Raw genomic sequence first — 27,477 nt, 5'->3', positions numbered from 1 at the left:
ACCCTTGGGGTCCGCAGTGTGTTTTTTTGAGGAGCAGTTTGTTGTTTAACCTGAAAGGAAGTAACATCCCAGAGTGAACTTCTTTTAAAGCAAAACATTGTTGTGCTCCTAAATAATAGTTCGAAACACTTAGAGCTGCAAGTGTTCTTGTTAAAATAGCAATCGTTGAAAAGATGTGCCGATCTTCATGACTGTTTCATCAGAAGCCAGCCCATGGTTTACAGTTGCAGGGGCAGGTCACAGCTATAGGTTCACAGCTAAGTGTGTAATAGCTACTAGTTCCTGCTTTTTCTCTGCTGCAATTCTGGCTTTCCTAGACCACAAAGACGCCTTCACTTCCTAGATGCAGTCGAGTTGCTACTGGTGTAATGGTTCTCTTCCAGGTGGACTCAGCTACCATTGTCTCTAGAACCTTTTGCATATCTCCCATTTCTGGAGAGAAAAAAATATTTGACATTCTGACTTCACTTGCCAAGACTAGGACCCTTGTGTTATTATGTTTATTGTGGGCCAGCAAAAATCTATCTTCCTTATCCCTTAGAGCAGATGTTCAGTCCAAACATTCAAGAAACAGTTGGAGATGGAAAGCTCGCCACTGTTTTCTCTTGGAAAGATGCCAGTTATTCCAGCTGGAGGAAGGAAATTCTTCTCATCTTCTGTTCCTTGCCTGTCCTTTACAGTATTTTTAAATGGTAAAATGAGCTGTGATTGATAACGAGCACTCAACAAATGAAGCTAAATTTCTTGCGGGTTCCCTGCCTTATATTTGCATTATTTTGAACCAGTTTCTGTTTCAGAAGGTGTTCTACTGTAAAAGCTATCGCAGAGTCCTCTGTGCCACAGTAAAATAAATCGGCAACCATCTGTATCCACCCAGTCCTCCACGTTCCAGTCTAACAGATCTCACGTGCTTAACCAACTGTACACCAGTATTTGGAGTTTAGCCAGAATGACCCAGAGACATAATTCAGAGCCTGGCAACCATAAACTCATCATCAGGAACAAGTGGTCGCACCCCATTGTGTGTATCCTCGGAATATTCTTCTCGTAACCCAATAGCTTCAAGAACTGCAAATAACAAGTAGTCAAAGTCCTGATAGATGTGACAAACACATGAAATGCATTCTCTCTCATCTCTGAAAGGCACTCAGAGTAGGTCTCCACCTACTCTCTGCCAAATCCTTCTTTGGAAACAGCTTTCATGTTTTTCCCTCATGATCCTTTACTCCTTATAGGGTAACAGAGACACCGTACTAGGGCCTATTATTATTTGTTGATAGGGTATTCCTTTTGATATCCAAGAATGGAGTGAAAATTTCCACCTTTAACCTGTCTTTCCTTAACTATCATTTAGGTTGCTAATGCATCCTACACTCTGAACATTAAATAGAAATATTGATGGAAACGTGGATCTGGTCTTCTGAGATCTAAATCACTATTCTTTTTCTTTAGCTGGGAGACATTTATAGGACGCTATTCTTTTAGACATTGTATTTTAATTGCATTTATATAGCGCTTACTATCCCTGACGAGGCGTCACAGCGCTTTTTTGGCGTGTGGCACACTACTTCAGAACCCATAAAGGATTAGTGATGAATTGGTATAATGAAAATATGAAAGTAATTTGAGTGGTGGATATGTTAGTCAGTTATTTGGATTGAGAAGCATAGTGGAGGGATAGAGAAGGGTAAAAAGGTTTGTACTTATATGCTCTTACTACCCCTGATGGGGTGTTGAAGTGCATTTTTGGTGTGTGGCACTCTACTCCGGAACTCATAAAGGATTAGTGCTGAATTAGTATAGTGAACTATGAAATTAATTCGAGTGGTGGACATGTTAGTCTATTATTTGGATTGAAAAGGACAGTGGAGGGATAGAAGGGAAGAATTTAGATTATTTTATTGTTTGTTTGTTTCTTTGTTTTGGAGCTCATAGCAGTAGGAGAAAGCTTGGGGTGAGTAAAAGGGAGTAGACATGATATATTACCCTATTCACTTCTATCTCGATTGTTGAAGTCCTCCCGGACTCGGTGGCGTGGGTAGGTCAGGAAGCACCACACTAGGCGCAAAAACCCCAACATACATGGAAGCATAGGCCTGATGTGTTGAACAACGAGTACTGTTGAAGCCTGGATACTTGACACAAATATGTAGATCCAGATCATCGCAGGTATATTGACACATTAGACATTTCTCTACTGTGATTTTGATGAACCTCCAAAGTTTTTATAGTATAGATAGTTTTCGTTTTCATGGTCCTGAAGAATCGCGAGTTAATTGACACAAACGCGAGAAACATGTTGACCGTTATTTTTCACTAACTGACACACAAGTAGGAGACATTATACTCCAATGAATGCCGGTTTCACTGCTTTTAACTAGGGCAGGAGACCCCCCAGAATAAAAATAATCTATTTCAGGTACTCCCAGCCCCATTTTAAACTCACTATCACGTCTACACCCTTCTGGCCCCACACTTTCACTTCACCATACGGCTGTTGGATAAAAAGATCTCCGATAAAGTGCCCCTCTTTGAGGTGAGCCCGTTTGGTATTGCACCGCCGACCCAACGAGGAGAAGCCCATATGATGAAGCATCACACCTGAAAGGGTGTGTGAGGGCATTAAAATCCAACAAACGGATGCCCAACTGTAGATCTCTCTGAGACTCAGTTGTTTCAAGCCTCCTTCAACTCCTCCCACTTGAGGAACAGCACAACATACCTTCCTTGACATGTTGACAGGGGCACCTGTTTGTGCTGGACCTCCCACTCCTTGGGAGTGGAAATAGCCCCTTCATCCCCTTATTTTGAGTACAATTATTAAACTCCTGTCTAACTCCCTTTCCGTCTATGACTACTAGAGCCAGGAATCACTGCTATAATTGTGATATAATTGTAAAAACTAATCTTCCATAGATTTACTTTTTAAGAAATTGAAAACGTCTGTTATGTTTATCATTTTGTTGAAAGCCAGGAATAACTTGACTAGGTGGCTGTGAGTTTCTTTTGAGCCAATGCTAGTTTAACAAGATATTTTAAAAACCAGCATCCTAGTTTTAGGCCTTTTGGTTTGCAAGACCATGTTTGTAGCCTCTTGTAGATGGCAATACAATAATCCAACCATGCAGCATTGACCATAGGAACTAAGACTGTGTTGTGAAAGAGGATCAAGGGAGGATACCATGGAGTTGATGTTGATGTTGATGGTTCGCATCCTTAGTAACTGTATTTGCATGATGATTACTAATCTTCCACAGATTTACTTTTTAAGAAATTGAAAACGTCTGTTATGTTTATCGTTTTGTTGAAAGCCAGGTATAACTTGACTAGGTGGCTGTGAGTTTCTTTTGAGCCAATGCTAGTTTAACTAGGAATTTTAAAAACCAGCCACCTAGTTTAGGCCATTTGGTTTGCAAGACCATGTTTGTAGCCTCTTGTAGATGGCAATACAATAATCCAGCCATGCCTCAATGACCGAAGGAACTAAGACTGTGTTGTGAAGGCGGATCAAGGGAGGATACCATGGAGTTGATGTTGATGGTTTGCATCCTTAGTAACTGTATTTTGCATGATGATTGAATGGCAGGGCCATGTTGAGCAGTGCTTTCATGTTTGAAGGAGATCCCAGAGTTTGGCCATGTAAGAGATAGGGGTAACACATCAACTGCATCCAGGAGGAGGATTTTGGTTTTCCGATCATTGCAACATAGCCTCATCATCATTGTAATTGATCTTTCTGGGATTTTGCCAATTCGTAAGCCATAATTGGTCTCTAATATGGAGTAAATTAATGCATCATCAGCATATATATATGTGGAGTTTAGTTTGGTGTACTTCTAGGATATGGTTTAATAGAATCAAGTAAACATTGAAAAGACTTCTCAAGAAAGTTGATCTCTCCAGGAACCCAAGTTCAATAGCTCTGACTCTGGAAAGGCAGGAATTATGTGAACCATTCTCGTGAGATCAGGTGACTGAGCAATGTAGGAGGCTGGCTTAATATATGGTGTACTCTTATTTCAGTGAAGCAGTTTGCATCAACCCAGACAAGCCTTATGGTGATTTTAGTGGTCTTAGACAACCATAGAAAGCTTGCTAAGTGGTAGCTGTGGAGAGCAGCTTTCAGACTCACTCCAGAAGGAGTGTTAAGCAGCTTGATTTACTAGAACTTGTCATATAGTGCGGGTCAAACGCAAAAGAACCACACAGTGTAGTTATAAAAATATTTTTATTTATTATACACACTGACTAATTCTACCCGGAGATATGAACACAATACACACAATAGGAAACAGGTAAGTAAGCACAAATACACAATGGTCTCTAGGGGGAGACCAAACCATATACTAAAGAATTGGAATGCGAACTACGATTGAAGTCGAGACTTGACCCAGAAGACTCACCTTGGGTGGTTCCTTGGGTCCCCAGCTCTTTTAAGCACACAGGAACCCCATGGAGGCTGTGTGCAGAGTGGAAGAACAGCAGCATACTTAATGCAAGTCAATGGGTAAGTCGCGGTTGCAGTTTTGAAGAAGGACCTTCCCAGTGGACCCTGAAGAAACCCCATGGAAGATGGAGGCTTGGAGAGTCACCCCACCTGTTGATACACCAGGAACCAGGATACCTACACCAGGGAATCCGGGTGCATAGGTGCGAAGTGACGGCGGTAACCACCGTAGACCACAATGGAGGACTGCAGTGAAGATGCCGCTGGAGAGGAAGGTAAAGAAGTCCAGTGGAACCCAATGATGGATTCTTGAAGAGAAGTACGTACAAGCAGAGGGGACAGAGTATATGTCATTAAGGAGTGACCAGGAGGCACGGAGGACCAATGACCACCGATGACGGAAGATGCAGGAGAGTTGACTGTGAACTTGTCGCTGCAGCTGTGAGGACCAGGCGACACTGTGGAAGAACAGGAGCCATTCACGAGCTGTTCCTTGTCGGAAGTCGAGAACCAGAAGGTCGGTGTCCGGCGGAAGCACCAATAAGCCTTGGCAGCAGCAACAGACGTGGTAAACGATGAAGGTGCAGTGTCAGAACCAGCAAGGTCCAGGGGACTCCCCAAATGCATGAGAGTCAGAGCAGGCCCTGAGCAAGCAGGGGAGCCCACTGAAGCCAAAGAAGACCCACAGGCTGAAGGCACAGGAGTCGCAAGAGGACCTTGAGCAGCACACCATGGATGCAGCCCACAGCGCAGAGGATACAGTGAGGATGATGATAAGGAGAGACTGGAGCTTCTTGGAGCCTTGAAGATCTCAGGACAGAGTCAACAAGCCTTGGCAATGGTAAGTTCATGCAGTGTACAGAGGTTCTTTTCTAGTGGTTCACACGAGGGATATTGACCTCGAGCTTTCTTAGAAGACAGTGCAGGTCTTGAGGGATTTGCAGAACCACCACCTGTATTGCTGAGCCTTTCGAAGTCTGTGGGATGTCAGGAGCAGCAGTCTGGTTAGCATGGCTGCAGTGCCTGCAGATGCAGGGGAGTGCCCCCTTCATTACTCCAGGTGTCCTTGATGCCTACAGGCCTGGAGAAGAACCTGGATGAAGCACAGGCACAGACAACGCAGAAGACTGGCAGGACAACGAGACCAGGAGCAGCAAGATTCTTCCTTGATCTACTCTCAGTTCCCAAAGCAAAGTTCAATGAAATCCAAAGTGCCCAGACATTAGAAGTGTTTTCGGATCTGAATCTTGTCCCACGACGAATATAGAGAGCCACCCACAGGTAAGACCTTAAGGTCTTGAGGAAAGGAGGAAAGGACTAGGACTATTAAGGGGTCCCTCCCAGAGGAAGGGCTGGACAGAGGGGAGGATACTCCCATGGCCTTTGTCCAGTTTCATGCCAGAGCGGCAGCCAGCGGCTCTCGGAACTAGTTTCAACTGGAGTATGCAAGGAGGACACCAAATGTGCCCTTCAAAGCAGTCTGGTGGTGCGGGCAAGTGCCCCCACCCACTAAGTCCTGTCTGGGAGGTAGTCACACCTCCCTGTGACAGGAAACCTATTGTTCTACCTTCCCCTGCTCGGGCTTAGTTCAGCAGCAGGAGGGCAGAATCGTGTCTGTTTTTGGCAGCAGCACTAGCTGTTAGACCCTGAAACGTTAGTACTGGGAATAACATTTGTGTTTGTAAAGCGCACATTCACCCATAGGCATCTTGGCGCTGAATAGCAGATGTTTATTCTTACCCAACTCAATGGTACTCATTTTATCGAGCTCAGATGGATGAAAGGCTGAGTGGACCTGCCGGGATTTGAACCTGTGACCATGAGGCTCCTGCATCAGAAGCATTAGTCTACTGAGCCACCAGACCCGGCTAGGGGAGGCCTCCAGTACATGGGATCCTACTTCCAACATTGGAATCAGTGTTGGGGTAGGATTCCAACATGTCAGATACCAAACATGACCGGTTTCGGTGCAGTCAATATAAAGTTAGACGTCTTCTAATTGACTTGATGTCCATTATATGTATTAGATGGCTGTCCGCACTTACAAAGCCTGGAGAATCAACTCTGGGGTTTGTAGAGGGTGTCCTGCTCATGCATGGCACCCTCACGCTTCTAACCTAGCACCCTGCCTTCGGGATTTAAAGGCCTTCCTTAGTGGTGACTTATATATGAGATCATTGCACTTAAAACCTATAAGGAAACTTATATCTGTTGAGTGGTGCTAGCACCAGCTCACACAGGCTGCAGTGGCGGGCCTGGAGTTACAGTTGAGTGGTCTCGCATGGGTGGCACAATAGTGCTGCAGCCCATGGGAGACCCCTGGTGAACCTATGCCCTGGGTACCTTTGGACCATATACTAGGGACTTAGAAGGGTACACCAGTAGCCAATTTGGAAGGTACCAAAGTACTTACCATAACACATTGAGGGAGTAAGTACAGTGACTGGGGTCCTGATTAGCAGGATCCCAGTCAGACTAGTCAGAATTCAAATCAACACCAGGCAAAATGTGGGGGTATCACACAACAAGAAGCTACCCTAACTCAGTGTCTGATTCTTATTCAAGGATTGAGCATACTATGCCGATAACTGAAGTGGTGTTGGCATCTCAAAAAAATGTATAGACTGTCCTCACACACCACCAGGTGTCATGCTTCATCAAATGCAGTCTTCTCTCTTTAAAAAACACGTTTGATAAAGAGCGGGCCTAACCCTGGAGACAGGGAGGCACTTCTACTAAGTGGGGGCTCGTGCTAAGAAAGTGAGTGAGTGATATTAAAATTCGATGCAAAATACTGTGTGAAAATTTAATAGCGCAGCTCGCGCTCAATATTAAAACTAATAGTGAAGACTAGGGGGGTTAGTACCCCATCCGTGTTGCCAACATGTTTCTGCCAGAATGGCCAGGAGGGTCCACGGCATTTATCAGGCCGTGAGAAAAGGAGCTTCTATCTCGTCTCTAAGAGACTGAGATGAATCCACTTTTGTATGCTGGTGATCTTCGGGGTCCAGCAGAGGGTCGCTACAGGTATACCACGGGTGCCGAGCGCCGAGGGCGGTGTGCCAATTACGCTTCCACCCCCCTCCTGTGACCCATGGTGTGAAATCATCACACTATAAAAGTGCAGAAACCGAAAATTCGGAAGCCTCCTAAACCAGGAGTTATTAGAAAGACAGTTTTTCTTTCTAATTTTCTTGCACTTTTTTCACTATTTAATTTTCACTTTCACGTCCCTAGGCAAGGGTGGGCCTTAGAGAGTCCATACCGCAAGGGTTTATCTACACCAAGTCCTGAAGAATGCTAGGTAAATTTACACCGTTTCGTGGCTGAAACATGTCGACTGACTTAGGAAACTACCACTGAAATAATTGTGGACATATTTCCTACACATGATTTTATTCATAAGTCCTTAGTGATCCTAATAAAATTAATTTTGATACACTACAGACTTCTTTTTAACCTCACACCACTCACTTAAAATTCTCTGCACAGCACTGTCCTTACCCACCAACCCGCTCCGCAGTAGATCTGGCGTTGTAGCACACAGAAGGGATGCTAGGTCCCTTCTGTGGGGCCCGATGATGAAGCATGTCATCACTAGGTGGTGAGTGAGGGCTTTCTTAAAAACGCCTTAAGTGAAGTCGTTTGTTTGCTCCTTACCGGTGGTCCCTAACTGCCTTGGAATACTCTTGTTTTGTTTACTGGATCGATACTGGGGTGTAAGAGTGTCCCACTACCCTGTCTCTCCTTTTGTTTTGATATAGAGATATCTGGTCCAACTCTACCATGAAATTTCAGATAACCCAGTTCTAGGACAACACTATTATCAATCTGTGAACAGAAGGACACGTCCAGTAATGCTAGTTCCTTGCGTACTTCAACAGTTTCCTTAAAGCAGTAGGGCTGACCATCCATGGGGGTAAGGATGTCCCATGGGAAGGGAGGAATTGAGGGACCTGTGCAGTCACACTTGCCTCAAGGTGCGTCCCTCATGGTGCTCCTATGATCCGTCCTCGTTGCTTCCCTGCTGGTGACCCCTTTTTCTCTCACGCCCAGATGAATGCCATGGACCCTCCTGGCCATTCTGGCAGAAACATGTTGGCAACACAGGTGGGGATAGGGTACTAACCCCCCTACTCCCCACTATTAGTTTTAATATCAAGCACGTTCTGCACAATTACATTTTCACGCAGTATTTTGCATCGATTTAATATCACTCACTCACTTTCAATTGGAGGCCAGCTTACCCTGACTTCCCCGTAGCCTCCTGTTCCCTCCTCTTTTAAATAAAAGGGTTTATGTAGGTATATGAAAATGTGGGGGTAACCATGCTAGAAGGATCCTACCATCCTACAACCAGTATTTTATGCTATGATCAATACATCTGTGTGTTGTTGACCTCCAATTTGTGGATCCTATAAAAAAACTCTCAGAAAGAGAACAGACAGATTGTACCTTTACGTTGCCTGAGCCAGGACCTGGTGATTAGAAGCCATCTTTTCTGTTTTGTTGTTGATTTTGTCATTGAAGGACATTAAATTATTCCGTAGTTACAGTGACAGGCCTGGGGAGGATAGCTCAACTTTGGAAGATGTTGTCAATATAGGTTATACATAATAGGTACCTTTTCTACTGTGATAATTTGTAATCCTGGAGTATGCCTGGTTGGTCGAAAGCTTTGGGAGCGAATGTGGCCTAATGGCCAGGGAGGTTGACCTTGGAGCTTGGGAAAAGGGCTCGAGTCTCGGCAGGGACGCTCAACATTCTGTGATTCTGGGCAAATCACTTAATCTCCACGTGCCTAATAAAAATGAATGTGTCCGTCTGTAAAGTAACTGGTGCTCACGTAAAGCACTCTGATACCTTCGGGTCTAGTTTGTGCAATATAAAACTCCATACAAAAAATGCACCTAAGCTTTCCAAGTACTCTGTGATTTCAGCATGTATTGCAATAGGCAGTCCCTTTAGAATACTTTATGAAATTGAGAACTTACCGTATATGAGCATCTCTGAGTTGTTTTTAGGTCTGGTTTGACAGCACAGCTGATGTCAGACATTATCTGATCAACGAGAAAAGAACTTTCGAAGTACAAGCACTACTGAGAGAGAGGAGCTTTGGCTCCACTCACACGTTGGTTGCTTTGATAAGCAAATATTTTAAAGCAGTAGGTAGTGTGCTATCATTGAAAACTAGTGCTTGTATTGCACTTTTTGCCTTGTGAGGAAGCATATGCTGAGTACAGCAGGACTTAGTTGGTTATCATGGCAAGCCAAAGATCACGGCTAGAGGCCTAATTTGTTTAATATGAAAAATTATAAGCGCAGAAGGCCTGATGTATTTATTGTGAAAAGTATATGTTAAAGAAAAATGCATTTAAGGGTGGATTGTTATCAATTTGTATTAAAGCCTGAAGGGAGGTATTTTGTTACATGGAAACTCATAGTTCACTATAGGATGGAACCATAAGACGTAAGAGTTTTACTGATATGATCACTGTTAGACCCTCTTTTGAGAGACAGTAATTTGCTTTACTATTTACAATGTAGTATACATTTGTAATTTTATGCCTGATGGTTGAGTTGTGAAAGATCTTACGGTCAGTTCAGAAGGCCTGGGTTGGTTATGTTGACTAGTTAATGATTGAGGCTATAGACCTGATTGGTTCACTATGAAAAGTTATGTCCAATGCTATTTGTCTGACTGTTTATTATGAAAAGTTATGACAAAGACAGTATGAAGTATGAAACTCGTGTGTTAAAAACAGTAGGTTTCAATGGTGAGTTATTGCACCATGTTCATACAATACTACAGACTATTTTATTAAATGAAACCTCACATATTACCTTTACAGGCAAGGATTTTAGTTTTGATCAACCCCTTGAGGTAGAAGAATTATGTATATACACATTCACATAAATACATAGAAAGGCCATGTTTTACCATTCCCAGAGGGCCATCATATTTATTTTAAACATGGTGACCATTTTGCAACTTTAAAACAATGGTACACGGTGTACAATACCATTGCAAGACGGTCACCTAATGCTTTGTTTAATTTAATTTGTTATTGGAAGCATGTGTCTGCCATGGTTAGGTGGCAGCATGCTTTTTTTCTATTTTTATTTATCTTGCTGGGGCCCAATTAGACTCCCATTTCGGGGGGGGCTAATACTTTGTATAATGGGGGTGGAGCCATCATCGGAGGACAAGTCAAAATTATTTTTGGGTATGCCTTCACTGTTCTCATACAGTGCATAACATAAACTGTAGTTTTTTTAGACAATATGTAGAATTTATTTAATTTTTAAGTGCACTATAGCAGTAAGATTGGTTTCAACAGTGGGTTTTGGATTCTCGTTCAAGAAATGTTCACAGATTGAATTACAAATCTTGCATTCTAAGACACGTTGATCCTGTAGACTTGGTGGGTGATGGACGTTTGGGTTCTTGTCTTTTGACAGACAATGGCAAATAGTGAATTCTAAAACACATTGGGACAGAAGTGGCACAATAGAAACTATTTTAGAGGATATTTGGGTGCCTGTCCCACCTTTATTGTTTTGAGGGGACCTTGTAGAGTAATACAAGCTAGCAATAAAACATCTTAGGTCAACATATTTGTACTTTAAATCTCTCCTGAGTTTCTTTATAAGGTGACCTCTGTGACTCTCTCTTGTTCTCAAAATGTTACTCTGGGTTTATATACCTCTCTTTCTGCCTCACATTTGCCTGTGTACGGCAGCAGATGAGAAACAAAGTAATCCCTCCTATAAGAACATGTCCTCTTTGCATCATTATCCTCCCCCGAACATTCCTGATGTTGCTCATGGTAGTGCACACTGGGATTGCTATGAAGTTCCTTGATAGGGTATTTGGTCATGGAGATACAGTTAGGATCAATCAATCAATCAGCAAATTTGTAAAGCGCGCTACTCACCCGCTAGGGTCTCAAGGCGCTGGGGGGAGGGGGAGTCGCTACTGCTCAAAAAGCCAGGTCTTGAGTTGTTTCCTGAAGGAGAGGTGGTCCTGGGTCAGCCGTAGGTGGGTGGGGAGGGAGTTACATGTCTTGGCCGCCAGGTAGAAGAAGGATCTTCCTCCGGCGGTGGTTCTGCGAATTCGTGGGACGGTGGCGAGGGCGAGGCTGGCGGATCGGAGCTGGCGGGTGGGTATGTAGAATGTGAGGCGACTGTTGAGGTATTTGGGGCCCATGTCGCGGAGAGCCTTGTGTGCGTGGGTGAGAAGTCTGAACGTGATCCTCTTGCTGACGGGGAGCCAGTGCAGGTCTCTCACGTGGGCAGAGATGTGGCTGTGACGGGGGATGTCCAGGATGAGTTGTGCAGAAGCGTTCTGTATGCGCTGGAGTCTTTTCTGGAGTTTGGCTGTGGTTCCAGCGTAGAGGGTGTTCCCGTAGTCCAGTCGGCTGGTGACGAGGGCCTGGGTGACCGTCTTCCTGTTTTCGGTGGGGATCCACCAAAAGATCTTTCGGAGCATGCGCAGGGTGTTGAAACAGGATGACGAGACGGCGTTGACTTGCTTGGACATCGTGAGGGAGGAGTCCAGGATGAAGCCCAGGTTGCGTGCATGGTCCGTTGGCTTGGGGGCTGTGCTTCGTCCCAGGCAGAGGGGGATGGTCCCAGGATGAGGACTTCCGTCTTGTCTGAGTTCAGTTTCAGACGGCTGAGCTTCATCCATTCCGCGACGTCTTTCATTCCTTCCTGGAGGCTGGCTCTGGCGGTGGCGGGGTCGTTGGAGAGAGAGAGGATCAGCTTGGTGTCGTCGGCGTAGGAGATGATGTTTAGGTTGTGTTGGCGTGCGATGGCTGCAAGGGGGCTCATGTAGACGTTGAAGAGGGTGGGGCTGAGCGAGGATCCTTGCGGAACGCCGCAGATGACTTCGGTGGCCGCGGATCGGAACGGGGAGGCGGACTCTCTGGGTTCTTCCGGCGAGGAACGAGATGATCCACTCCAAGGCCGTTCCTTGGATTCCGGTGTTGCTGAGGCATTGTATCAGGGTGCGGTGACATACGGTGTCGAAGGCTGCAGAGAGGTCCAGGAGGATGAGGGCAGCTGTTTCCCCGTTGTCGAGCAGGGACCTGATGTCGTCGGTAGCTGCGATGAGGGCGGTCTCGGTGCTGTGGTTTGCTCGAAAAACAGACTGGGAGGGGTCGAGGGATCCATTTGTCTCGAGGAAGGGGGAGAGTTGTTTGTTGACGGTCTTCTCGATGACTTTGGCAGGAAAAGGGAGGAGCGAGATGGGGCGGAAGTTCTTGAGGTCCGTGGGGTCTGCGGTGGGTTTCTTCAGGAGGGCGCTGAGCTCGGCATGTTTCCAGCTCTCCGGGAAGGTGGCGGATGCAAAGGAGCTGTTAATGATGTCCCGAAGTTGGGGTGCGATGATGGAGTCTGCTTTGTTGAAGATGTGGTGTGGACAGGGGTCGGTTGGGGAGCCGGAGTGGATGGTGTTCATCGTGCGGGTGGTGTCTTCGGTGCTGACCGGGTTCTAGGTGCAGAGGGTGGTGGTGGGGGGCGCTGGTTCGGTGCATGGTCGGTGCGCCGAAGCTGTTGTGTATGTCGGCGATCTTGCGGTGAAAAACCGAGGCGAGTGAGTCGCAGAGGTCTTGCGAGGGTGTTTGTTTTGTTTTGTTTGTTTGTTTGTTTGTTTGTATTTTATATAGCGCACTTCTACCCGGAGGCCTCGTAGCGCTGTATTCATACCGCTGCGGAACCCATCCTGGCTTTCCTGTGAAATGTCCACTCCTGGGCACCCCCAAGGTGAAGCCAGGCATCCACAGCGCTGCTGGGGCCGTTGTGGAGATTAAGCAAGCTATTGCCCAGAGTCACAGAGTGGGACCCATGATTAGACTAGGCACCGAGGCGAGAATTATCAGGTCCGGGGAAATTGAGCCCAAGACCCGCCGAGGCGGGAATCGAACCCTGGTCCCAGGCCAGACCTCTGCATCAGGGTCTGCCGCTCTAACCATTGAGCCACACTTCTCCACAATGTGATGTGATGTGATGTCGTTGTTGCAGTCGCATGGGTTGGAGAGCTCTTTAACGATGCTGAAGAGTTCCTTGCTGTTGTGGGTGTTGTTGTCCAGACGTTCTTTGAATGTTGTCCTTTTGGTGGTGCGGATCAGCTGGTGGTGTTTGCAGGTGGCGCTCTTGAGGGCTGTCATGTTCTCTGTTGTCTGGTCGCGGCGCCAGGCTTTCTCGAGGGAGGGTCTTCAATTAGTGCCACCAGGGCAAGGCACTTTACCAAGCTGCACGCACTCTTACAACATGATTGGATAAGTTTGGAAAAGTTAACAATAATGGTGTGCATCCCGACTCCTTTTGCTGTTTGTTACAATAATTTGCCCTACCGAGGGGTAGCACCCGACAGGAAAAGAGAATATGATGAGAAAGTGATCGCAGTTAGAAGTTCTACATGGAAGGAGCAAACATTCTGGTTCGGGAATCAAGCGGCGTTTCACGAAAGGGACAATAACATTGAACAATAATTTTGTGCGAAATGAATTTACACTGTTAACAGTTATGTTAACTGAGAGTTAATGTGCAGTGTTACAATATTTATTTATTTTAGATGCAGATATTCGAAATGCATTGTGGATGCATGAGTGTGCATACGGAGTCAGTGAAGTTCAGCTGAAGCATGGCGGGAAAATAATGTTCGTAGTACCAATCAGGAAACATCAGGTCACATGAGCAGGGTTTAAAAGTAAAAAAGAAATAATGCGCGCAGACACACTTTGCGAGACGAAAGAACGGAGAAATTGTTTTAACTTCTGCAGCAGGTATGGGAATGATCGTGGGTTTGAGGGATGTTTTTTGCACAAGAAGGGGATATGTAGGGGTGATTGAATGGAGTTTACACATGGAGAACGTGGAAACTGATAACGGAGGGGAAAGTGCGATATGCACATTAAGAAAATGTTATAGATTTAAGGGATGTTACAAATAAATGATGGTGAGGTATCCAGGGGTGAGAGGTGTAGAGGACCAATCAGATTTGAGTGATGGGGCACAGAGAGTGAGCAGGAGTTTTCACTGTGGGGTCTGCGAAGGTGTTTGGTGAATTACACGCTTGTAGTAAAGGTTAAATACAGGTCGCATTCATTACTTTGTAAAGAAGCTGTTAAGGGCAATTGATGGTGCATTAAGAGAACAATGAATTGTGGCTTAACGGAATTATTGAGCTTTCACGAATACACATGCATCAGTAGTAAACTTACAATGATTTTCTTAAGCACAGAATCTGTTTAAATGTCAGATTGCATTTCATGAATGTAATTGTAATAGTCGGCCATGTAACACAGCTATGTTTTTATGACTATTTACAGTGTCCCCTGACGAAGGGCGTATCCCGCCCGAAATGCATTGGGATAGAAATAAACACTGCTTGCAACGAACCTTGGCATTTGTCGTGTATAAACAAGAGGCTTGGATGGGCACAGTTTTTACATGAGAAAAATTGGAAAACGTCACATGAACCCTGCATGTAGAGCATTGGATAAACAATTGAAAGAATATCAGTGAAATTTTGGAGGAATCTGATAAGAAGGACTAATGATGGAATAATTGTGGAATAAATCAGCCATGTAGGCGCTTTTTTGCAGTGCAAATTGGTTTGGGGCGGTAGTCCGCCTCATCTCTACACATCAGAATGAATTCAATTAGTGCCACCAGGGCAAGGCACTTTACCAAGCTGCACGCACTCTTACAACATGATTGGATAAGTTTGGAAAAGTTAACAATAATGGTGTGCATCCCGACTCCTTTTGCTGTTTCTCGAGGGTGCGGCAGGTTTTCTTGGAGTTTTTGAGGTCGTTGGTGAACCACGAGGCTTTCTTACTGCCGGGTCTGCTGGGAGGGTTCTTCAGTGGCGCGAGGTCATCGGGGCAGTTGGTGAGCCACTGTGTGAGGTTGCGGGCTGCTTCGTTGGGGTCCCTCGTGTTGGTGGGAGGGTTCTGGCTGAGGGAGGTGGTGAGTTGGTCGGTGGTGATCTTGCTCCAGCTTCTACGGGGAACCTGTTGCGGGTGGTGGTGGGTCGTGGTTCTCCTGAAGTTGAAGTGGACGCAGCTGTGATCTGTCCAGTGTAGTCCGGTGGAGTGGCTGAAGGAGATGTGCTTGCTGGCGGAGAAGATGGGGTCTAGCGTGTGGCCGGCGTAGTGGGTGGGGGTGTTCACCAGTTGCTTGAGTCCGAGGTTGGCGAGGTTGTGCAGGAGGGCGACGATGTTGCTGACATTGTTGTTCTCCAGGTGGAAGTTGAGGTCCCCTAGGAGGATGTAGTCTGAGGAGGTAAGGGCGTGCAGGCTGATGAAGTCTGCGATGGCTTCGCTGAATTGTGTGCGTGGTCCCGGGGGTCTGTAGATGAGAGTGCCTCTGAGGGTGGTCTTGGGGTCGGTGTGTATCTGAAAGTGGAGGTGCTCGGCGGCGGTGAGGGTGTCGTCCGAGTTGGTCGTGATTCAGATGGTGTTTCTGTGGACGATGGCGATGCCTCCTCCGGTTTGGTTGACGCGGTCCCTCCGAGTGATCTTGTAGCCATCCGGGATGGCTATGGTGATGTCGGGGGCTGAGGAGGCGTTCATCCAGGTTTCTGTGAGGAAGGCGACGTTTGGTGATGTTGTGTTGAGGAGGTTCCAGAGTTCGAAGGCGTGTCTGTGGACGGAGCGGGTGTTGAGCAGGATGCACTTGAGGAGAGTGTTGCTGGTGCCTGGCTTGGCGGGAGCGGTGCAGGTTCGGAGGCAGGTGAATTTGCAGGCTTGGCAGCTGAAGGGTCCATGGGTGCGTTTCGGGATGGCTCGGTAGCAGGCGGGGTTCCGGCCGGCGTTGAGTGCGTGGAGGATGGCGGCGTCGTAGGTCCGTCGTGTGGGCTGGCATCGTCGGGGGCCAGGGGTCCTGGCGCAGAGCGCGGTCCAGGCACGGACGGGCGCAGACGGGCTTGCCTTTGGCGCGCCAGCGGCGCGCGTCCGCTGTGCGGTCGCTTCGGGTCTGCATAAGAGTGCTGACGGGAGGGAGGAGCAGCTGGGTGGCAGGAGCGGGGCGGCGAATGGGGAGTCGGGTGGGTCAGGGGGGCAGGGCCGCAGGGAGGCAGCGGCGGGAAAAGTGCGGCAAGGAGGCAGCAGGAGACCGGGGTGAGCAGGCGGCAGCGGCGTGGGGGCGACCTAACCTGAAGGCAGGGTCAGAGGTCGCATATATAGATAGATAGATATATCTTTGTGCCCTCTTGGGTGTTGGTTTGTAGGTCCTGTTCAGTTGACACGTTTTTGGCATGGTGGCCTTTGGAATTCTTTCTTTAATCTTGGAGTACGGTGATTTCTCTCCTTAATCTTCGGTATATTTTTGTTAAACTCAGGGATCCTAGCTAGATGGTTTGGCTGAATGTATACACCAACCTGATCGACGCTGAACAAGAGGCAAATGTGTCAGATACTTACAGGGCAAGACAACTTGCGGTACAGAGCAAGATAATGTGGTACAGATTGGAATAGGACATGAGAACGGAAAATGATCTGAGCAGCTGATCTCAAGGTGGGTGAGCATGCCACTATGTCTCAGGCTCTAGTGCCACGTCTAGAGTCATTCCTTTGTTTTTACTTGAGGTGAGATGAATGCTGAGAGTATTGTGGAGGTTTACTAGGTTCTCTAGAGCGGTTAATATTTCTCATTTAGGATTGCTGCTCGCACTGTTGTAATCACCAATAAAAATACTATTTTGGTCTTTTAGACTTAGGGATCTGTGACCTGATCAGTGAACTCTGATTTGAGCTTTGGTGGGTCATAAATTACCTGTAGGTCGACTGTGGAGGATGTTGATAAAACACATAAGCCTTAGAGGCACTCGAGAGTGGAGTAGGTGAGTATTTGCAGATGAGGGAGTCTTTGTAGATTATGGTGATACCACTATTGCCTTTCGCCTGTCTCTCTTCATAAATTTTGGCATAACTTTTTGTACTAGGGATTTAGTAATGGACTGGGCATATTAATTAAGAAAAGTTGCATAGTAATTAGGCTCAGATTCCTTCATCTTGTATTCGTTGTTGGTTTTCAGACCATTGATAGATATTAAAGTTGCTTAATTGCTATAAATGTTGAAATGTTTTACTGAAGCTCACCAAATTTTAAACATATTCCTCACACATGCTTACATATGTGAAGTTTATTGAACACTGCCCAGGTACTCGCTGTTCTAAAGAATGTTTTTTAGGAAAGTCTTTCAGCACTAGTATAACTCGAGTTTGAGATTTAGTAATGCATGACTGGATACAGAGAAACGTATTTGTACACTGGTGGCCCCTTTTAACCACACTTTTTTAAATTAAATGTCTTCACATTTAACATGATCATATGTAAACTTTTCAGCCCACAAGTACAGTAAAAATAGCAAATACTGCCTTATCAGTTTAAGAAATACAATTTAAATATATTGTAGACTTATTTATAGTGTGAGTGTGAATTGAAAGAACAAATTCATGTTCAGTGAACAAACAGAAAAAATGACGAATGGGATTCCTCAAAGCTACCACCAGTGCAGGTCTGGTTACCATCCGATAAACATGTCGGCATCCATTTATCCATGTTGAACATCTGGACAGAGCTTAATCAAATGTACATTTACTCTAAAGAATGTACATTCAGATAAACTAATATAGTTTAAATATTTTTCTGCGCAATATAAAATACATTCACAGTTGCATAAACTTAATCTGCCACAGTTCAAGTACAATCCGTTCTAAACCCAACATCTATGTAATGCTATAGAACAAATTCAAATCATTCTCTATCAGAAGCAAACGGACGTGTAGAAAAAATACGGGACAGAAGAAATCAACAATTATGTAATGACTTAAAATAAGTCAGTGAACCCCCCTTTCTTTCGTTATATAGGGGCAGAAAATAACGGCCAGCCTCGTTGTCAGAATAACTGGTGCAATCAGGTGATGTCCTTTCTGTTGTCTTGGTCACTCCTGCTAACCTGCTTGGGCTCCATGGCTGTATGCAAGTGCAGTCAGCAAGTACCTTCCTAACCACACTCACCCTTCTCAGTATATAGCAGAGCAGAATACCACAAGGAAGCAGAAAAGTTCAAATGCATTAGTTCTTTCTTGACAATCTGAATCTCCTCCTGCCTTCACTTGGTCATTCTGCTCAGATCGTTTTGTCTGAAAACTTAAGTTCAGCACACTTCACCACAGCATGGGTCTCCATCCCTCTGTGAAGCAGAACCTGTTTTTACAATAATGACTCCGGCCATATCAACTCCTGCTTTGGAGCTTTCACAGGAAGTTTAGTAGCTTTATGTTCCACTAGCTCAGGATCCCTAGTCTGCAGAGTGACTGCCATATCTTCACCTTCTTTCAGGGGTAGAAAGCCCTACACTCTGCTCCTATTACCTCGCTGTCTATTCTCTAGGCTCTCAGTCTCATACTTCAGGTGTTATGACCACACGACATTCTCTGAAATTTACATTAGTTTCTTAATGGTACGTGTCCAAAACACTCCATTGCAGTCACTCTCTTTTCAAGGGTACCAACTCTGGTTTCGTGCCTGCAATACTTGAGGCCAGGTCCTCTAAGCGATGGACCTTTTCACCGCCTCTTGTCTACACCGACTCGCTCAAGCATTTCAAAATGCTCATAGTGCGAGTCCTTGTGCTGCCTGCATCCTCTGCCATTTCATGTGAGGCCTTTGGCAATGAGGATTTCTGCTGATAGAAATCATATTTGTCCCAAATAGTTGTAGCTATTTGGTCCTTGGGTTGCAAATTGTGTTGTTGCTAGAAATGACAGCAGTTATAGAAGTGGCCCTAAATGCTCAGATGACACCCGCACACTCCCCCATCCCCCAATATTTTTGCAGTCAAGAAGTCCTGGTCACTCCATCTCTTAGCTTGTCTCAGATAGTATTGCTAAAATCTCCATGTGGGTGTGTCATGTAGAAATTTCCCTTGCCATCCCGGTGGATGGAATGCAGGAACTCAGTCAGGCTGAAGGGACTCTGTGGTGCGCGGGTCTGGAACCAACTACTCCCACTCAGGTCTGTCATTGGGTCAAGAAGCTTCCTGAGCCTCCCCTGGTTCAGAGTCGCAGTTGCTCAACCCCACTAATGTGCTGCTCCTCCAAAGTTCAGGCCCTGGTTGGCAGAATACTTTTGTAATGAATTGTTTCTTCATGCTACCCTTTGTTCCTGCACTTCGACTCAGATTCAACCTCTATTGAGTGATCTCAGGGCAGCATTTATCTGATTTGGTCCCAAAGTGGGAACATCTTGGGAGACTAGGGAACGCAGTCATGTGGTCTCTCTGCCAGCCCCACTCCCAGACATGCTAATTGAGATTCAGTCTAACCAATGTACATTTGTATCAGCAAAGTACATTTGAAGTCATAAATGTACAACTGTAGCACGGAATCACAATTTTGGCCAATTAATGTACATTTAGAGACGCATACATATATTCGTTTTATACATGCACTACATTACATCTACAGGAATCAACTAAACATGTTCCAAGTGACCAAGGCTCTCTGTAAGCCGGGTTTTTTAAAGGGGGCCTCGGAACGGGTCTCTATCGGGCTCTGTTTTGTGCCCTGCCACAGGCGGTCTGTTTTTCTTGGACTGCAGTGACAGCAGCAGGCACATCGATGTGCGCCTGCTCACTTCTCACCTGTGGAGAAGTTAGGGCATGACTTCATGCCAGGTGAGCGTTGTAGGGGAAGGGAAATCCTTTAAAGAGAGTAATTTTCTCCCTGGATTTCCCTTCTCTTTTTGAAACTCAGGAGAAGCAACATTGTCGTGGTGTCACCAGGGCTTTAAGTGGGAGCTTTTTCAATATTATTTTCAATCTATAGTTGCTGCTTATTTATCTTATGCAACTAATAACCATTGACAAAGCTAATTGTCCTGACTTCTTGTAGGTATGATGTTACTTGTTGTATCATATATCTGGATGCAATGACAGAAGAAACAGCAAGTTGGGTGGCACACTATGCTAATAACTAAGCACATATTTAAAGCTTTGGTGTTTTTAAGCCACTCCCTTAATTACATTGACCATGCCCCTTTGGGAGACCCGCCAGTTTTTTCATCCCACTTAAAGCTCTGCAAGTGACCATATAATCAAATGCCATATTCGTACAGAAAAGAATGAAATATTGCATGTATATTTACAATGCTAAAAAATCTTTAAACAGGATAGCAACTTATGGTGTACCACATAACTCAACACGGCCACTATCGCTGACATAATTTGAAGCTTCCAGTGGGACATAATGATACAACGGGTACAGAAACGGTACAAACAGGACACGAGTCAGGGGTACACCCACCTTTATCACAGGGTGGACCACCTTGCCAAGAAATTGGGCCCCACTGAAAAAAAGATGCTGAATCCGTCCTGGTGTATAAACACCGGGACACTTTCAGCAGGGCCTGCACGTTGTTGTCTGCTTTCGATCCGCAACAACGTGCAGGCAGGGACGGGAGGGGGCCCTCTTATTTCTGACTCCTGCGGGGCCCATCACAAAGGCCGAATCAGAGGGGTCATCAGGCCTCCTTTTGTTCAAGTCACCTGGCTGACAGCAGTCAGGAGCCTCACACCTACATGCAAATGCAGCAGAGGGGAAACAAAGGCTCACACCTTGTTAGCACTGTCACACATACTTCAGAGAGGCAGCTTTGTTCAGGCTCTGTATAGGAGATAAGCCTGCACTGTAAGAATTTCAGGTGTGTTGATCTTTCCCAGTGTCTACACCAAATAAACGGCATTCATATAGCACTTACTATCCCTGAGGAGGCGTTGTAATAATTTAAATATCACAATTTTTTCTATTGAAGCACCAGGGGTAGAGGAAGCTTTACGCTGACAAAAGGCTTATGTGAAGCTTATGAAAGTGTGAATCTTCTGCCTAAATGTGGAGGGTTTGACAGTATACTCGAAATGTGCTCAAATGTACTCATTATAGACCTGCTAAACATATATGTGAGGGCTTAAAATCTGGCTGATGTCACTTCTTGTGATGTAACGCATCTCATGCGCAGCGATGTCACATGCCATGATGTCATGCGTCATGATGCCACGTGCCATGATGCCACTTGCATACTGATTAATTAGGTTAGTCCCCCCCACCTCTTTTTTTAGTACGTGTGCCCTGGGTACAAAGATTATCAGCGATACACACGAAACATGCATTTTTGTCTGTGATGCTTCCTCCAGTACCACAAGAACAGGGCCAAATGTTCTCTTCCCATGTGCAGCATGGCATTCTTTTCTGCCCCACTGCTGATGGTGCAGTAAGACCGCAGTGTATCAGTCAAGGTGTGTTTCAATAACATTCATTATGGTTAAACTGTTAACTTGCTTTGAATGAACCCAAAAACTCGACAGCTCATCATATTTGCATTGTTGAGGAGAAATTAAGACATCTGTTTAACACTGTAGTTTACCAAATACCACGTCATCTCAGTGGTACTCATTTGTCAATGCCAAAAGGATGAAAGGCTGAGATGCCCCTGCTGGGTTTTAAACTGTGCCCTGCAGTATTTTTGTTTGCAGATTTATATAACGCGTACTCGACCCGAAGGTATTGGAGCACTTTGCATGAGCACCGGCTACATTACACAAGGACACATTCATTATTTTTTGTAGGCACGGGGAGATTAAGTGATTTGCCCAGAATCATAGGATGTGGACGTGACCCCGAGGCTCAAACCTTGGCTTCCAGCACCAAAGTCGGCAGTCTGGCCGACAGACCGCATCCTCTCACCTTTGTTCGCATCCTCTCCCCTTTGTTTACACATAGGTTCCTGTGGTAACGCGCTGCAACTGTTAGTAAAACGCTTGCTGCTGAAACATGCTGTGAGCTGTAGGTCACAGGTTTGAATCCTGGCAAGACAGTCTTTTATCACTCTGACTTGGGTAAATTGAGAACTATTCCACAGTACAATAGTGACACCTGAAGGTTCCAGCACTAAGTAACGGCAGAAGTGGAGTGTAAGCTCTGAATAGAAAAACAAGCATTTTCAATGCAATAGGTCTCGCATTATTAAAGTTTGAGCTATTGGCATTGCTAAATAATTCAACACCAGTATCTCAAACTCTCACAAATGCGAGACATTTTGCATTGCAAATGCTTGTTTTATTTAGTTCAAAGAACTCATAGACTGCATAAGTGAACTTTGTAATCAGCTTGGGAAGGTTAACAGAAAGTACCAGCCCTGCGGGAATGTCACCAGCAGGTCTCTGAAAACCAGGTGCATACATGGCCATTTCTACAGGAGTTAGTTCTGGTTTGAGGGAAAGGAAGTGACCAAGTAAGCTTGCACTGATAAAGCCAAAAGGTCTCGGGGCAGATTTATGAGGCCCTTGCGCCACGTTTACGCCGCTGTTGCGTCACGCAAGGCGGCGTAAACGTGGCGCATCCCTACGAACGATTTACAACGTGACGCATCTAGGCAGATGCGTCACGTTGTAAAGCCCTGCGCCGCTTGTGGGCGTTCCGGCGCAGGGTGGGCGTTCCGGGGCAGGTGCGCCTCGCAAAAGTGGCTGAGTGAAATCTATAAGATTTCACTCAGTCACTTTCAGGCCAATGCTGCGTCAAAAGCCTGCGCCTGCTTGAAGCAGGCGTAGGTCTTGACGCAGCATTGTTAAGATGGGGCACCCCCGAGCCTTGCTGGAGCTGCGTCGCGCTTGCGACGCAACTCCAGCAATGCGCCACCTTTACGGCACAGATGCGTCACGCATCTGTGCCGTTTTGGCCCCATGGTGCGCCGCATTATAAATGCGGCGCACCATGGGTGGCGGAGCTGTGGCGCACTGTGGCGCACATTAACTGGCGCATCCCTGGGGATGCGCCAGTTAACATAAATCTGCCCCCTAGAGTTTATGTACAGCATGGACACAGAAGAACAACACAAACACACACACACACACACACACACACGCACGCCCACACACACACGCACACACCCCCCCACACACACACACACACACACACACACACGCCCACACACACACACGCCCGCACACAGAACAGCAGCAAACTAATAACCTGTGTACACTCACGCACATAAACAAAAATACATACACAGGCACCCGCATATACATAAACAAAAGCCAACACACAGACACAAAAATGGAGGTATATTAAAAACTGTTTAATACCAGTCTCTTATTAAAACAAGCTAGTGAACAAGTCCGACCCAATCCAGCAATTTTGTATTAAAACAGGGGCTAAACAATTGATTTTACAAAACAGACACGCAAAATGATATAAACCTGCATGTTTTACAGGCTGTTCTGAAGGAAAACTCTCGAAATGGTCCATGAATAGCCAGCAGCATTATTTTTCTGTGTTAGCAAATCATGCATCTGCCTATGAGAAAGTGCGATCCTCACTTCTTGCTCTTTTGAAGGTTGCAAAGGTTGAAGACCCCATAGACATGAAAGCATCCACGTCAGGCAGCTTTCTATGGTTTTTCACTGCATCCCGTGGTTGCTGGTCCAGCCCCAACTGATGCTGGATCATATCGCAGCGAAAGGGCGCCAATAGTGTTTCAATACAAATATCAAATGTTTAGAAAAACTCGGTCTGCCCTTTCCCGTAGTGAAAGAAACCAAACTCGCCTCAGGAAGGGTCTGTAGGAGATGGCAGGGAGTAAAGTAAGGGCCCGACACATATCACCACGATCACCCCTCACCTTTTTAATGCATCAAAACACTGTTTTAAGTTTTATTCCTTTAATTTTTTAACCGGGAAATATGTTCAAAACATTGATAATCCGCATAAACATAGAAGGAAGGCAGAGATCTCCCAATGAAAAGATTCCACTAGAGTCTCTAGAATGCCTTCCAAATGTGTACACCAAGGGTGCTTTATATCAGCCTTTAGAAATCAGGAAACGAGTGGAAGAATTGCGTACACTTGCTAAAAATCCCACAAGTACTTCAAACATAAATAAAATCTGGATATCTTCTAGAACGTTTATTTGACTCTGCCACAAAAAAGAAATAGAATTCTGTTCTAAAGTTCGATAGATACTTCTGAAAAAATAGAGTTGTGTGCATCTTCAATAGAGTTCAATTGATTATTTTATAGAAAATGGAAATGCAGATAGAAAGTGTACGCAATTCCGTTTATTTTCCACGAGAAAACATGCACAACTCAATAGAACATGTGCAGCAAAAATGTGATAATTGGAAATGAGTAAATCAATCTGGACTACTGGGAATACCTGTAGGTGACATGGTATTTCACTGATTTTCAGCTCGCTTACAGACAGATCAACCTCACGATCAGTAGTTCTTTTACAAAAAATGTGCCTTAACTATTCCACGACCGCACAATGTCGCTTGCCGCATGTACCAGGTGATATTTTTTTGTAATGCAGAGAGATGTTATTTCTGCGAAAATAATTGTCAGGCAAAATTAATCGTTTGCCGCACCAGTGAGTATAACAGGCAACATACAGTAAATATCACAGTGAGATAAGGTGATGGTCAGACAATGTAAATTAAATGCAAGCCAGAACATTCACCTACTATATCGTAACTCTAAAATACCTTAAAGCAAAGCATGTCTGTGCAGTTGCAAGTTAAAGGGTGGAAAAAATGTATCAAACCTTGTTTTAGTAATGGCGAATAACATTGTGCGTGAGGTAAACGTCCAAAATCGAGCAAATGTGGCCAGCCGCTAAAAGATTTTATATACTGCGTAAGTTAGAAATACAGTTTATATGCAGCTGTAAATTAAAATTTCCAACGTTGGGTAGTTTAACAGCAGAGGGTGAAAGGGGTGTATGCAGGGCTACGACTGCCAGCATTCCACCAATTTAGACAGCTGGGGTAGTTTATCTTTAATATTGAAAACAGCCAAAAACACATAGGGGCTTTGTGCTGGTCAGTTAGGGGGACTTATTTTGCCCCGTACCAAGACTGCTTCCTTAAAAGCGGCTGTAAGTGCCTCACTGATCACATGTGATTAAATGAGCAGCGTGAGTCCAACATAAAATTATTTGCTGATATAAGTTAAAATACACGAGGTACGGAGTACGACGGTTAACGTTTCACCAATGTAGCTCGTTACCGGGGCATTAACTGTCACCTTAAGAACGCCAGCTAGTGCCTCACTGATAAATGCATTTAATAAGCCCCGAACGTTCAAAATACTGTGAAATGCAGCTATAAATAAACACAGAGGAGCACATACATACGTGCAGGTATGCATACTACAACAGACTTATAGGCAGCTACGCTTACACAAACACGCATACAGACCCCTCTCTCTTTTTGTTATCTTTACTGCTCTCTCACTGGAGAGCTAGGGCTCATGTCCACTCCTTTGAGAGAGCTGAGATGCGGTGTATACAAATAAATAATCTTGGTGAGAAAAGGTGTAGTGGAAATGGTAAGGAACAGCTACATCGTTAAGCTAACAAACTGTGTAAAGAACAGAGGTCATGAAAATAAAAACCTCCTCAGTCCGAAGGGACGGGTTCGCACTACTGATTTCTGTAGCTTCTGTGGAGGGGGGGGGGGTAGACCCTGCCTGCTGGTACCAGGGCAGAAACATTTTCAAACACTGCTGTTAGGCTCGGTTGCTCCTTGTTACTCGTGTGCAGTGAATGTGTGTTTATGAAGAGTGAAAACCATGAAGAGTAAGCAAAAATAAGTATCAACCCCGACCCTCAGCTGAGCTTCAAAGAGAGGATGCAGAAAGCAAACAAGGAAGAGAAGAACGTGAGAGGTGGGGGACAAAGGGACAGCAGAAAACAAGCTCTCGGCATTGCTGTGGCGGGGGGTCTTGGCCGGGGAGTGGCAGCCTTTGAAGTCTGATGCAGAGGCACAGACAAATGGTGCGCGATGTGGACGCGGGGGGGCGGGGGAGCGATAGCCTTTGAAGTCTGATGCGAGGCACAGACAAATGGTGGTGTGACGTGGCTGGCGATGGCATGCACGCGCATAGCTCACATGAACTGTACGCGATCCACAAGTTTTTGAACTGCCTACTATAATCTTGCCTATCTATCCCTGCGGGATATAATAGTTGAGACCTAAAAAGGCAGCAAGAAACATTTTAATCCGATGTCCCAATACAACTCTTTGTTTACTTTACATTTCGTTTGCAAGTCCAAAAGACTGGCCAAATAAAACAAACCTGTGCTAAGATTTATGCTTAATTTTATACCTGCCTTTATTTACATTTGTTTTGAAAAGTAAATTCTCCTGCTGTTCTTTTTGGGTGTTTGTAGACAGGGATGAGCTGTGAAAATGGCAGCATTTACACCCAACCCCAGACAATCACTCAACTTTGACAAGAGAGAAGGTTTGATTAGAAATGGAACAAAGCGGCGGCAATTAAATGAAAATGAAGAAGTGTGTGCCCTTTGTGAATGGGGACACGTATGACTTTAAACGGCCTTACTGATAGTGAAGACCCAAGGGTCTTATTCAGCAATCTGGCCGCAGCATCAGTCCGGGGGGGGTGGGGGGGGAGCCTAAAGTTAAACCCTTTTAGCCCAATGGGCTTTGCTCGTCTGTATCTTGCATATGTTGTTAACTTTGTGGTTGCGTAAGTGGGTGAATGCCAGAATGAGGTTGTGAGTAATCAACGGATGCTTGAGTGCACGTATGAGTGACTTATTAGGCACCAGGGTTGGATTAGGATAAAAAATCGGTCCGGGCACACTAAAAAAAAAGTGGCCACATTTGCATATTGCCTTTTGCCAAAACAATGCTTCGGTGAAATTATATTTTAAAAAAAGGGGGAGGGGGTTAAAAAAATGCACAGATTTGTTTACACTGGTGAAACACCCCTGAAAAGAAGTGAAGCCACTTTTGCTCAGGCCCCCTGCCCTCGCTCAATATGCATATGTTAATGGCCCGGCCCAGCGAGAGAAAGGGAGTGACACTTCTGCCCGTTGATAAAGGGGAGGTAATGGACACCCATCTGACTCCAGAAAGGCCACTCAGGCTCCCACTGGGCCGCTGGCGGCATCGAACAAGGCAGAAACCTCCCAAATCGGCCCCCAGGCTGCTC

General features: G+C 45.4%; 1 protein-coding gene across 1 annotated transcript in view; it reads left to right on the top strand.

Annotated features, from left to right (window-relative positions):
• DHX29 (DExH-box helicase 29) overlaps positions 1–27,477 on the top strand; it is a 980,951-nt gene that overhangs the window by 846,470 nt on the left and 107,004 nt on the right. The gene's annotated exons all lie outside the window — the stretch shown is intronic.

The sequence above is a fragment of the Lissotriton helveticus genome, chromosome 2_1 (genome assembly GCF_964261635.1).
Source record: "Lissotriton helveticus chromosome 2_1, aLisHel1.1, whole genome shotgun sequence".
Taxonomy (NCBI): domain Eukaryota; kingdom Metazoa; phylum Chordata; class Amphibia; order Caudata; family Salamandridae; genus Lissotriton; species Lissotriton helveticus.
This window is presented reverse-complemented; position numbering and strand designations above follow the sequence as displayed.